Source organism: Sorex fumeus, unplaced genomic scaffold (genome assembly GCF_029834395.1).
Source record: "Sorex fumeus unplaced genomic scaffold, SorFum_2.1 ptg000009l, whole genome shotgun sequence".
NCBI classification, from domain to species: Eukaryota; Metazoa; Chordata; class Mammalia; order Eulipotyphla; family Soricidae; genus Sorex; species Sorex fumeus.
In genome coordinates, this window is record NW_026606066.1 from 10,583,653 (window position 1) to 10,596,625 (window position 12,973).

Consider the following 12,973-nt stretch of genomic DNA (forward strand, 5'->3'; position numbering starts at 1 on the left):
ATGATTGCACAATATATGATATTTTGTATTATGTTAGTTCAAGTTAATAAACACATTGTTTTACAACATCCTAACAAGTAGAAGGAAGCAAAAAAAAAACACACAGTGGAAGTAAATCAGAACTGAGTTGATATTTTCTGTAATAAACTTGAATAAAAAAGACTCCTGGATTTGTAACAAATATAGGTGCGGTTGCATATCCATAATAAAAGCTAAAATGTTTCCATATTTAAATATTTTTCAGTTTAAAAGTTGAAAATTAACATTTGTGAGAATGCAGAAGTATATTAAACATTATTTTCATAGATGTGGGTTAGACATAATGGAGGGAAAAAAATCTCTTCTCCAAGACAAAAGAGTCAATTATTGAAGGCTTGAGATTTCGAAATCAGATTTTCTATTGACCATAAAATTACATTACTTCTCTTGGTAGAATTTTTTTCCTTCAAATACCCTATTGCAATTTCTCTGCCTGCTTTCTTTTTGCTTGTAATTTTGTTATTTTGGTTTTATGTTCATAGTATTTGGATGTGTCTAAAGAAAAACAATCTCCTCAATACCACACAACTTCACTGATGTCTCTCAGGTTACAGGATATGATAATAATCAATATCCCTGGTGATGTCAGAGATTTAAAATGTGATTTCTTGGAGTTAAATGATCTAAGTGATCTTCAAGACAATGGAACAGCAAAATAACTGCATTAGAATGCAGTCTTTCAAGAGACATGTCTACCACCTGAGACAGTAGAAGAGAAAGAATTAAAAAAAAACGAAACAAGAGGGAGATCATACATATTCCAAAAATAATTTACTAAACTGAATTTTCCAAATAGTCTCAGTAATACACTTTATTTCTGTACATTTTTTGAGCACATGCTTCTAAAATTACTTTTTTATTCACAGGAGTTGTTCCCAGTGATATTGGGTTCAGGAATGCTGAAGGGATCAGTACTAGGGGCTACCCAGACTACCCTGGAGGTCTTAAGGCTTACCAGGGTCAAACCTGGAAGTTATGTGGGACCAGGATAGAATTCATTATCTCATACATGCCAGGGACAGGTTCTCTACATTTAAGTCATAGCCCCGGCATCTAAAATTACTAATCTTTTCAGTTGAAAAAATTAAACTGGGGCTAGATTAATAGTGCAGGAGGAAAGGTGCTTGCCTTGCATCCCTCCAACACAGGAACTACATATAATTCCTTCAAGCACAGCCATGGGTCACTACTGAGCATAGAGCCTAGAGTGGCCTATAAGCACTGTTGAATGTGACCCCCAATTCCCCATCACCACCAAAATAAAATTTAATTTTCTTTCCTGAGAATCCTTCCATTTATTGTCTGTGCCTCCTTTCTCTTCTTATTTTGGTATCACACTGATTTGTGGGAACACCACTGGCAGTGCTCAAGGTTTATTCATGGCTCTTTGTTTGGGGGTTAGACGTGCTCAGGGAACTATTGCAGTGTCAGAGATGAAACCCAGGTCCGCTCATGCCACCCAAGTGCCTAAACCCCTGTACACACACACTCTCTCTCTCTCTCTCTCTCTCTCTCTCTCTCTCTCTCTCTGGCCTCACAATTTTTATAAAACGCTCTTAGTTTCTTGTGGTCTTACTAAATTTTTTATTTCTAAGAATTATTAAGGTAAGGTCATTTCTTTGCCCCTTTTTCCTCCTTTTGTTCCTATTGTTGTGATGACTGAGGTTCTCAAGCTCTGTTAAAATGTTTTGCCCAGTAAGCCATTCTGTTTGCCAGGGGTTGTATTTATTTAGGAGGTGGTTGCAATGCTAACCAGGGGGCACTGTGGTGCTCTAACAGGAGTTTGCTGGAGGTCGCACTCCTGACCACAGTGTTTGCATACCTTGAGCTGTAATGCTCACAGATAACTGGCAGTGGTGGGCCAGAGATTGCACACAATGTCCTGGTACTGGAGTTCCCAGACAGCAGAGCTGACTGTCACATGGAGCACTGGGAACTGAACTCATTATCTCACACCTGCAAAGTCAGCATTTTCAGTCCTTAACCTGCCCCCCATTTTCCTTTTATGAATGTTCAACACAATTTTCTTATGCATAAAATCATGTCATCTTGCATAATGACAGCCTTAATTTTTTACTTTATATTATGGCTTTATCTTCCTTATTACAATGGCTAAAACAGCCACTTGATAAAAGAGATGAGTCAACATTATTGTATTCTAAAGGCTAGGGGAAAAGTATTTGATCTTTTATTATAAACAGGTACACTTTATTACATTAAGAAAGTTCCTTTTATCATGAGATTATAGAAAATTTTTTTGTGCTGAATGGGTATTGACTTTTCCCCCTTTCCTTTGTTGTTGTGTGGTGATAACTGATCAAGGTTCTCTTGCTCACACACACTTAGTTACAGTGCTCGCTGGCGGTCATACACTTGGTAGCCATGCTCCCACTCTTGGTTGTGATGCTGACCAGAGAGATAACATACTGTTATTGGTCACGATCACGATCACCACTAACCTGTTGTTCGTCGATTGCCTCGAGCAGGCCCCAGTAATGTCTCCTTCGTCCTAGCCTCGAGATTTTTTAAAAAAGTGCCATATTAAAGGCTCCTCCAGGGTTGGAAGATTGAGACCCATCATTGTTACTGATATTTGGCATATTGGGTATACCACGGGGAGTTTGCCAGACAAACATTCGGTTACATTTGGAAGCCTGCCATTTTGTCCAAAGTAAGAATGAGATAATAAGATGTTCTGCGGCTGCGAATGCGAATGTGGCGGCGCGCTTCCAGGAGCTGGGTTATATAGTTTCTGGGTCTTGGCCGCTGATGAGATTATACGGCGCCAGGGGGCCAGTTGGTGGGCGTGACCTGTTATTAGTTATTACTGTTATTAGTATCAGGAATTATTATAAAATAATTATTTATTATAAATCCAAATAACAGTGGTACTGAGATCATACTCAGTAATACAGGGCCATGTTGCAATAAATCTCGTGGTCTCATACACGCAAGTCAAATGTTTTGTCACTGAGCCACAATCCTGAGAACCAAATATTTTACTCCATTATTCAGTGGGTGATACTGGGCCTCACCTGACTGTGTTCATAGCTTATCCTGGCTTTGTACTCAGAGATAAAACCTTGTGGTGCTTGGGGGAACAAATGCAATGCCAGGGACTCAAGTGCCTTACTTCTTACACTACCATTCCAGCCTTGAGTCCTGAATATTTTAAATTTCTTCTCCTGCAACTATTTTAGTGTTTCTTGTTCTAGAAATCTATTAACTGTAGCAGCTTTCACAACCTGGTTTCTGAAAAGACTATTATTTAGCAGGACTGTTAGCAGGTTGGAGCGATAGCACAGGGGGTAGGGCATTTGCCTTGCATGTGGCTGCCGGGGGTGGGGGGGTTGGGGGGAGAGGGTTCAATTCCTCCGCCCCTCTCGGAGAGCCCCACCAGCTGCCAAGAGTATCCGCCCACAGGGCAGAGCCTGGCAAGCTCCCCGTGGTGTATTCGATATGCCAAAAACAGTAACAAGTCTCACAATGGAGACATTACTGGTCCCCATTTGAGTGAATCGACGAACAATGGGAGAACAGTGCTACAGTGCTACAGTTAGCAGGACTCTTCCAGTTGAACTCCGACATATACAGAAGCAGGAACAGTCTGAGTGGAAGCCTTGTGATGAGTTAGCTGATCTGACTATAGTGAACGGGGGCCCAGGTATGAAATGGACTGCAGTATGAAATTGAGCTCTTCTGTATGTGTTTCTATTGTGTTATTAAGCTATGGCCATCACTGTGAAAGCTGACTCTGAAGAAAAATCATGAGGTTGTATTTTCCAAGATTTTAATTTAGAGCTTCAAATCTTGTATTTTAAACAGCAATTTAATGTGGTCATTTGTTATCCCATGGTTGCTTTTGAGTCAAGGACTGCTTTTTAAATGGAGAGTGCTGACTTGTCGGGTGCCTTGATCTGACAGCCATCTTTTAATAAGGTGTTCACGCTTAGCTGGCAGCTGAAGGGCTTTCTGTCAGCACACTTTCAACATGGAGTCATATATGAGAATTTTCTTCATCTTTGTGTGTGTGTGTGTGTGTGTGTGTGTGTGTGTGTATGGGAGGGGACTGTTCTCCTTTCTCACTAGTATTTTCTATTCTCACTGGTATGAAGTGATATCTCATTGTCACCTTAACTTGGTCTTCCCTGACAGTAAGTGATGATGAACACTTTTTCATGTGTCTACTAGTCCTCAGTAGGTCTTTAGAGATGTGTTTATTTCCAAATCGTTTTTAAAGTGATTATTTTATTTACTGCTGTGTATGTGAGTGCTTTGTATATTTTGGGTAGTAAGCATTTATCTGACACAATGTGTGCAAATACTCTTTCTCAATGAGTAGGTAAAGGTAAAAGGTAAAGGCCCTCCCGTTGTTCATCGATTTGCTCGAGTGGGCTCAGTAACGTCTCCATTGGAGACTTTGTTGTTACTGTGTCTGGCATATCGAATACGTCACGGGGAGCTTGCCAGGCTCTGCTGTGCGGGCGAGATACTCTCGGTAGCTTGCTGGGCTCTCCGAGAGGGGCGGAGGAATCGAACTTGGGTCGGCCATGTTGGCCGCTTGTAAGGCGAGCGCCCTACCTGTGGGTAGGGCATTTCCCTTGCACGCAGCCAACATGGCCGACCCAAGTTTGATTCCTCTGCCCCTCTCAGAGAGCCCAGCAAGCTACCGAGAGTATTTGATATGCCAGACACAGTAACAACAAAGTCTCAATGAGTAGAGTATCTTTTAATTTTAGCCTGTGTTTCTTTTGACATGTAGAAACTTTCTAATTCGATGCAGTCCAATTTGTTATTTTTGTTTCTGTTGCCTTTGCCAATGGAATAATAACAATGAAAACACTTTTGAGATCCAAATCCCGAGGCCAGAATGTTTTTAATTAGATGTAGCCCCATATATTTATTTTTGCTTTTGTTTTATTCACCAATGGAGATGAATCCCTAAAGATATAGTAGTATCAATAAAATGATGCATTTTGTTCATGTTTTCTTCTATGTATTTTATGGTTTGATGTTTATCATCCAAGTCTTTACTCACTTTGAGTTAACTGTGGTGTATAAAATTTATGCAAAAAATGTGAGATCCATTTTTATTCTTTGGCCCATAACTGTCCAGCTTTTTCAACACCATTAGATGAACAGATTTTTCTTTCTCTACTGTATAATCCTGAGTTCTTTGTCATAAATTTACTGTTCATGAATGTGAGGTTTCAACTTTAGGCATTGATTCTAATTTGTTAATCTCTATCAATTTTTTTATTACGTTAGCTTGGTAGGATAGTTTTAAGTCATGAAGTGAAGATAAACCAATTCTTTTTTTCTCAGACTGTTTTGGCTATTTGAATATTTTGAGCTGTGTTTTAAAAAAAATTTTTTTGAGACCACACATACTCAGGGCATATTCTTGGCTCTGAACTCATGGATCACTCCTGGAGGGACTTGGAGACCATATTGGGTTTCGAGGATCAAAGCTGCTATTCCATCTCCTTGGCCCCTATTTAAAATTTTGAAATGTTTATTTTCTTGCAATATACTCTTAGAATTTTGAAAGTGATTGCATTGACTCTATATAATAGTAGGTCATTTTAGCAATGTGAAGCCTTCTGGTTGAGATAAGGTTGCATAAGGCAGTTTGATTCCTGGCACTGCAATGGTACCTTGACTATGTCCAGGGGATTGATTGCTCCTGAGCACAGAACCAGGAATAGCTCCTAATCACCACCATCAAAACAAACAAAAACATTAATCCTTCTCATTCTTTCTTCTTTTTTTCTTTTTGGGTCACACCCAGCAATGCACAGGGGTCACTCCTGGTTCTGCTCTCAGGAATTACCCCTGGCGGTTCTCAGGGGACCATATGGGATGCTGGGAATCGAACCCCGGTCGGCTGCGTGCAAGGCAAACACCGTACCCGCTGTGCTATCGCTCCAGCGCCAATCCTTCCAATTCTTGAGTATGAAGTATCTTTCCAGTTCTTTGTGTCTTATTCCTTTTAATAGTGACATTTTTGGTGCACAAGTCTCTTCCATTATTTTTGATTCCTAGGTTCTTGGTTCCTTTTTATTCCATTGGAATATGAGCTTTCGATTTTTTCCCCCACATTTTTCCCGCTGCCTTCTGGTTTCCTTTGTATCTAATGAAAAATCAGCTGTTTATTTTATTGTAATTCACTTGTGTATGATGAGTTATTCTTTTGCTGCTCGAGGATCTTCTCAGAAGTATGATATATCTGGTGTGGTTCTTTTTGTTTTTATGCTCTGGATTTACTAAGTTTCTTGGATCTATAGTTGTTGGGGTTTTTTTGGTCATTTTTTTTTTTAATTTGAGATGTTTGGAACTGGAAAAATTATAGATAAGATGCTTACTTTATACCTCCAGCCCTAGTTCAATCTCTGACACTTCATCCTTGCTTGAGCAGAAGCAGTGGCGCAGCATAGAGCTGAATGGAAGTAGTCTCTACGCATCACTGGATATGACCCCAGCCTCCCACACTCTCAAGTAAGAAGTTTTGGACTACTGCTTCTTTAAGTTCTTCCTATTCCACCCTTCCTTCTGGTACTTCCAGCTGCCTGATATCGAGACTATTCATTTTTTGTTCTTGGTTATACCTGGTGGTACTTAAGAGGGGGCTGGCATGCTTCCTGTCAAAGGTGTTGCCTAGGAAGACAGTACAAAGCCAGGGATTATTTCCCCTTGGAAAGCGCGTGCTCCAGTTCTTTGAGCCATACCACTGACGATATTCAATTTTTTTTCCTACCATTTATTTCTTTCTCCTCTTCACATTAGTTTTTTTCTGTTAATCTAAAATTTCTGATTCTTTTTATAGATTACATTTCTCTAGCAACAGTTGAGTCTTTTTTCTTTAAGTGTTTAACATTTATGTAACTATTTCATATGTTGTCTACTAAATGAAACAAGTGGGTCCATTCAAATGTATATTGACTTTTTCCCCCCTCCTGTTTGGGTCTCATTTTTCCACCATGTTTCTGTTTTTTTGACATGGCTCATACATTTTTATTAAAACTGTACTTTATATTTTATATGTAACATTTTAGCAATTTTGGATAAAGTCTGGTTTTCTTCCTGAAGGGTTTCCTAAATTACTGCAAAGTAAACTTCAGAATCTGTTTCACCTGTGTTGTGAGGTCACTGACACTCCTGATGAACGTTTTCTATTCATGCTTTTATTTTAGACTGTTTTGTACAAAATTAGTACAAATGTAAAAAAGTACATCTAAATTTTGATTATTTTCTTTTGAAATAAAAGTCACAGCAAAATGATTCTTCCCTGGAAAAGCAATCATATTGCTCATCTTCTCAAAGTTCTTCCTTTGCACTCAACTGAGCTGAAGAATAGAGAAGGCTTTGAGGTTGGGAAGTTGGGTGGAAAAGACATGACAATCAATGAAACTCTTTTATGCTGCTTAGGCTGGCAATATTTAGAACTACACTGATCACTTTCTATTCTTTGCTTGTTAGAAATTTTTAGATAATTGTTTTCCATTGTCCAGTAGTAGATGATCTGTTTTTGCTGTAAAATTTTAGTTTTAAAAAAACAGCTTTGCATACTATTTTTTCTGTTGATGATGCTATGCCCAGGGTCTTTGATGGTGCTCACCGAGTTTCCACTACTTTAGTTGTGATTTGCAGACAAGTGAAAGAGGGGCTGCATATCATGTCCTTGATGATTTGTTTCTGTTTGTTTCTTTTGAGGTGTCAGGAATAGGCAGCGTTTGTACTGCTTCTTTTTTTTCCCCCGGAAGTTGGGGTGGGCACCCAGAGTGATCAGAGCTTACTCCTGATTCTGGGACACTGGGGATTTGAACTCATGACCATAGGCTTGCAAAGCAGACACTCTAAGCCAGAGTGCTACTCTCCTGAATTCTGCACATTATTTTAGTGATTTTGATTGTAAGGAAGGGGGTTTTGCTAAAGACAAATGAGGAGAATAATGGGTTTCAGGTGAGTAGATGAACCATAATGATGGAACATAAAAAACAAAACATTTTCTTGCTTCATGGAGAGAAAGAATCCAGAAAACTATTATATCAGGTAAGATGTTCTTTCCAGCTCACTAGTTCACTCAGTTCCACATTGCAGCATGACTGCAGGCTATGGATCAATGTGTTGCAGGCAGAGAGATGATAGGTGGGCTTAGGGAGGGGCTGATAATGTGTACACACCTCTCTCCAGTCTGGAGAAGTCCATGTTCTCTCTTGAGCTCGAAACTTTCCCTTATTTTCCAAATAAACTTACCTTACTCCACTATTTATTTCTTGAAATTCTTTTCTGTAAGGGATGCCAATAGACTCAGAAAACTTGGGTAGTATTTAGACTAACTTTCCTGCAAAGAATAATTGCTCACTCCAGTCTGAGTCCATTGCTTCAGGAGAATTTGAGTGGCATGTATCTCCCTAACCGAGCAGACCATGTGGAATTCAGGTTGGTTTGATGACTGCCATGTGGGGCAGGCAGGATGCTAGAAGACGGTGCTCAGAGCTGAGTCTCATCAGTCCTAAACTTTCCCAGAACACTTATGGGTGGCTAAGGTATGAACAGAAATGTGACGAACCAGGTTACTTTGAATCTCAGCAATGGAACAGATAGCCAATCAGAATAGATAATGGGATGGCTGGAAGTGGGACCTGCAGCAAATAAAAGGAAGTCCCCAGTCCTGTTTCAGACTCTCTCCCTCTCTGAGCATGCACTCCCTGGACTCTAGTCTCCTCTCTTCCCAGACCACTTAGAAGTATGCACTTGGAAACATAGCTCAGTATAGTGAGGCAATATATACCCAGTCAGGGGTAGAATACAGGCAGGGCTCAGATAACCCAGGAAAGCTCATGTTCAGGTAGGGCTCAGATCCCCAGTAGAGACTGTGATAAAGTTGAGCACAGGAGTCTCACCCACATCCATGTGGCCATGGCTAGAGACTGAGGAAAGCATACATAGGATAGAGAGAATAGCACAGAGACAAGACCTGGCCATTGTTAATGGGAAATGAGTAGAATGTGAAGGACCAGACGGCGAAGTTGTTTATGGGATGGGCAGCATCAGGACAGGACCACTGAAATGTTCATGGGTAAAGGGCTTCTGGGGAGAGACCCAGAATCATCTTTTTTTTTCTGTACAATAAATTCTAATCTCTAATCTACCAAGTTTTATTTGCAAATCTTTCATACAATTCTCAAGAAACCAAAGATTTTATTTGCAAATCTTTCATACAATTTTCAAGAAACCACCTGGAAAATCTGCTTTCATGCTAAATAGAGGGAAACAGTAGTTTCTTTTCTTTCGCTTCCACTTGACATAAGTTACCCACAAGAAATGGATTGATTACCTTTGAATCTGTTTTTTACAGGGGGTGAAATTGTGGCTCGATGCAAGGTCCTGAGGCTTGTAAATGTACAGGTCACAGGTCACGGTCCTCCCGTTGTTCATCGATTTGCTCAAGCGGGCGCAGTAACGTCTCCATTGGAGACTTTGTTGTTACTGTGTTTGGCATATCGAATACATCACAGGTAGCTTGCCAGGATCTGCCATGCGGGCAAGATACTCTCGGTAGCTTGCCGGGCTCTCCAAGAGGGGCGGAGGAATCGAACTCGGGTCGGCCATGTTGGCTGCGTGCAAGGCAAACGCCCTACCACTGTGCTATCGCTCCAGCCCGTAATGCTTAGAATTATTTTTACTCTCTTTACTACATATCTGAAGAATCTCATGATTCTACCATGTTCTAAAAGAAAGAACAATCTGGATGCTTCAGGTGGGGAAGTGGGAGCAGGGTGGGATGGTGTTAGTAACCTTTACTTATTTCACCTTCTGAACAAAACCAGATTTCATCAGCTACTCCTCCCATCCCCATTCCCCCCATATGAACTGTTTATAGTCTTAATCCAGTATATACTGATCTGGGGATCTGAGGCTATTCTCTCTTAAGAGTCCAAAGGCAAAAACCTCTAGTCCACTCAGCCAAAGGTCACCTCACTTTTCTATATTAAACTCATATTTTCATTTTTTTGCTAATCAATCACACACATTACTGATTCCAGTTACACACAGGTGGAAGTTAAATACTACAAGAACTCAGCAACAACAAAACAGAAAGAACATTTTCTTTTATTACATGGGGAGGCACTTCAGGAGTCTAAGGCAATATGAAGAACACATGAGCTGGGGAGACATTGCAGCAGGTAAAGTGCCTGCCTTACTCAATTTATTTCATCCATTGTTCTTTTTTCCTCCTTTGTGATGTGTCTTTTTTTTTTTAACATTCCTTAAAAATACACAGAAACACTCCTACCTACCCAAGCCCAAACAGTGTGCTTTTGGGCATTCTTAGATTAACTGAGACCATCATATCCAGTAATATTCAACAATGAGGAAAAACACATTGTTCTCAGTCCTTTCATTTCCTTGTCACTACTATTTTTCTGTATTTGCTAGTAAATATTATGACTGAATATGAAATTGAAAAACCCAGAACATTACAAGGTTTACATAGATAATGGAATGATGTGTTTTATCTTTTTACTCAGGCAGTAACTGGAAACTTCTTCTGGGTTTCTTCTATTTATTATTATTATTATTATTGCTTTTTGGGTTATACTCAGTGATGCTCAAAGGTTACTACTCCTGGCTCTGCACTCAGGAATTAGTCCTGGCGGTGCCTGGGGAACCATATGGGATGCTGGGGACTGAACCCGGATAGGCTGTGTGTAAGGCAAATGCCCTACCCACTCTGGTCACTCTGCTGTCTATTTTTATTATCTAATTCAGATTAGAACTCAGCAAACTTCAATCTTTGAAACCTTGCCTTGAGCCCCTCTTCCAACTCACAATTCCCCTCTATGAGAACCACCAAGGTATGGCTCTAGGGTTTCAAAGAATTCTCAAGTACATGGTTTGCATTTCTATGGACTCTCAGCATGGGAAAAAGTGGTTTGAACCTTTCCCAGGAAATCTGAATTGAGACAATTTGCCAACAAAGGCCACTTTCATAGGAGAGAATATATAGGCAGAAAAAGGATTTTAAGATCAAAACACAATATTATCACTTCAGTTGTATACAAGAGCCAGTACATAGGGGGTAAGAAACAGAAAACTCAAGATATTATCTTCAGATTGCTTCTGTGTGAGAAAAATAAAAAAGGTCAGATAGAGATGGAGGCAATATAGAGAGAGGGAAAAGTGGTTTTATAATAGGTGAGGTTGTTTGTAAAGGATGGGGGAATGTAGAGGAAAGGGTGCAACATATAATCTAAGAGAAAAGTTATGAACAATGGAGTAAGTCCTTGAGGAGAAAAAGACCCATGTTTAGAAGCAAGCAGAGTATGGAATATGAGTTTTGATGAGAAGGGTGGACATCCCCCATCCAGGACTAAAGGAAGAGATAAAGTATAAGTTTAGGTAAGAGTGAAGTTTAGGAAAGTTGAGCGACCTCATGGTAGATTCCTCAAGCAAGTATGTGATGAGAGCATTTACAAAGCTGGAAGACAACCAGGTTTGAGGAGAACAGAAATAAGACAGATTTAGGGGAAGTGCCCTAAGTGTTATTCCTGGATAATTGTCCTAGATAACTACTTTCCTGATGAGAATCTTGAGAATCAGTAAAGATTCAGTCAACTCTAGATGCAAAGTTTTTTAATGGAACAAGGTGATTTTTCTTTCTTTTGTGGGAGTTTGGAAGTCCGGGGAAAGGCTGCTGAGGTCACAACCAGCAGTGCTCAGGACTCAGGGGTCTGTTCTCAGGGGTTACTCCTGGTGGGTCATATGTGGTGCAGGGAATATAACCCAGGTGGGCTGCATGGAAGGCAAGTGCCCAACTCACTGTTACTATCTTCTTAACCTTATCCAGCAAGGGTTGGTAGTGAGGAGCAAATTCAAAAAAATCCTTTTAACCAAGTATCAGAATGAAAGGGGGTCATTATTTACATGCATTTATGATAATACTTTAATCATTGCAAACATAAAATACACAATATTAAAATAATCATCAAATGTAATTTGACGAAAATGCAAAATGATTATCATGATAAAATCAACTAGTTTTCTTTTCTGCTAGCCTAAGAAAAAAAGGAAATAACACTTTTCCCCCTTTCAGACTCATCATCAGTTCATTTAGAATCATTAAAATTTTAAACTCAAATGATTGGTATCTTGTTAACATAAAACTGTGTCTTGTTGTTCTGTTTTTTTGTTATTCAGTGTGAGGATGGGAGGGTTTAGGCACACCTGGTATTGCCTGAGCGCTACTCTTGGTTCTATGCTCAGGAGACTGCTGCTAACTGGTGCAGGGAACAAACCTGGACTTTCATCCTTTGCATAAATAGCCCATTGAGCTATTCATTAGGCCTAAATATGTCTTATTTATAATTTGCATTTTACTTTTCTTTTTTTTTAAATTTTATTTATTTTTTATTGAATCACCATGAGATACAGTTACAAAGCTTTCATGTTTGAGTTTCAGTCATACAATGATCAAACACTCTCCCTCCACCTGTGTATAGCTCCCACCACCAATGTCCCCAGTATTTCCTCCCCATCCCATCCCTCCCCTTGCCTTCATGGCAGATAAGCATTTTACTTTTGTTACCCCTTCTAGAAACAAAAAGAAGTTTGAAAACATGATCACCTTTCATGAGACAGAACTCCATGATCCCGATTTATACCCTCTGAATTCTGGAATTATTTAGGGGAACACACACATGTTCAGCTGTTTTGTTCCAGACAAGCCCTGCAGAGAACTGTAAACTAAGTTCAAGTTTCACTACAAATAATGAGATGTTTATTATTTTTTCCTTATTCAGGATATCACATAACAATTCTAATCCATCTCTGCAATTTTTATTACAGAAAGATTAAAAACTCCTAGCAAAGAATATTATTCAAGTTAAAATTCGGGGCAATAGTTAGACATATGTAGCTTGCACACACA

At 39.6% G+C, this 12,973-nt stretch overlaps 1 protein-coding gene across 1 annotated transcript in view; it reads right to left on the minus strand.

Moving 5' to 3' along the window:
- Positions 1–12,973, minus strand: part of CCDC148 (coiled-coil domain containing 148) — a 350,508-nt gene that overhangs the window by 336,406 nt on the left and 1,129 nt on the right. The gene's annotated exons all lie outside the window — the stretch shown is intronic.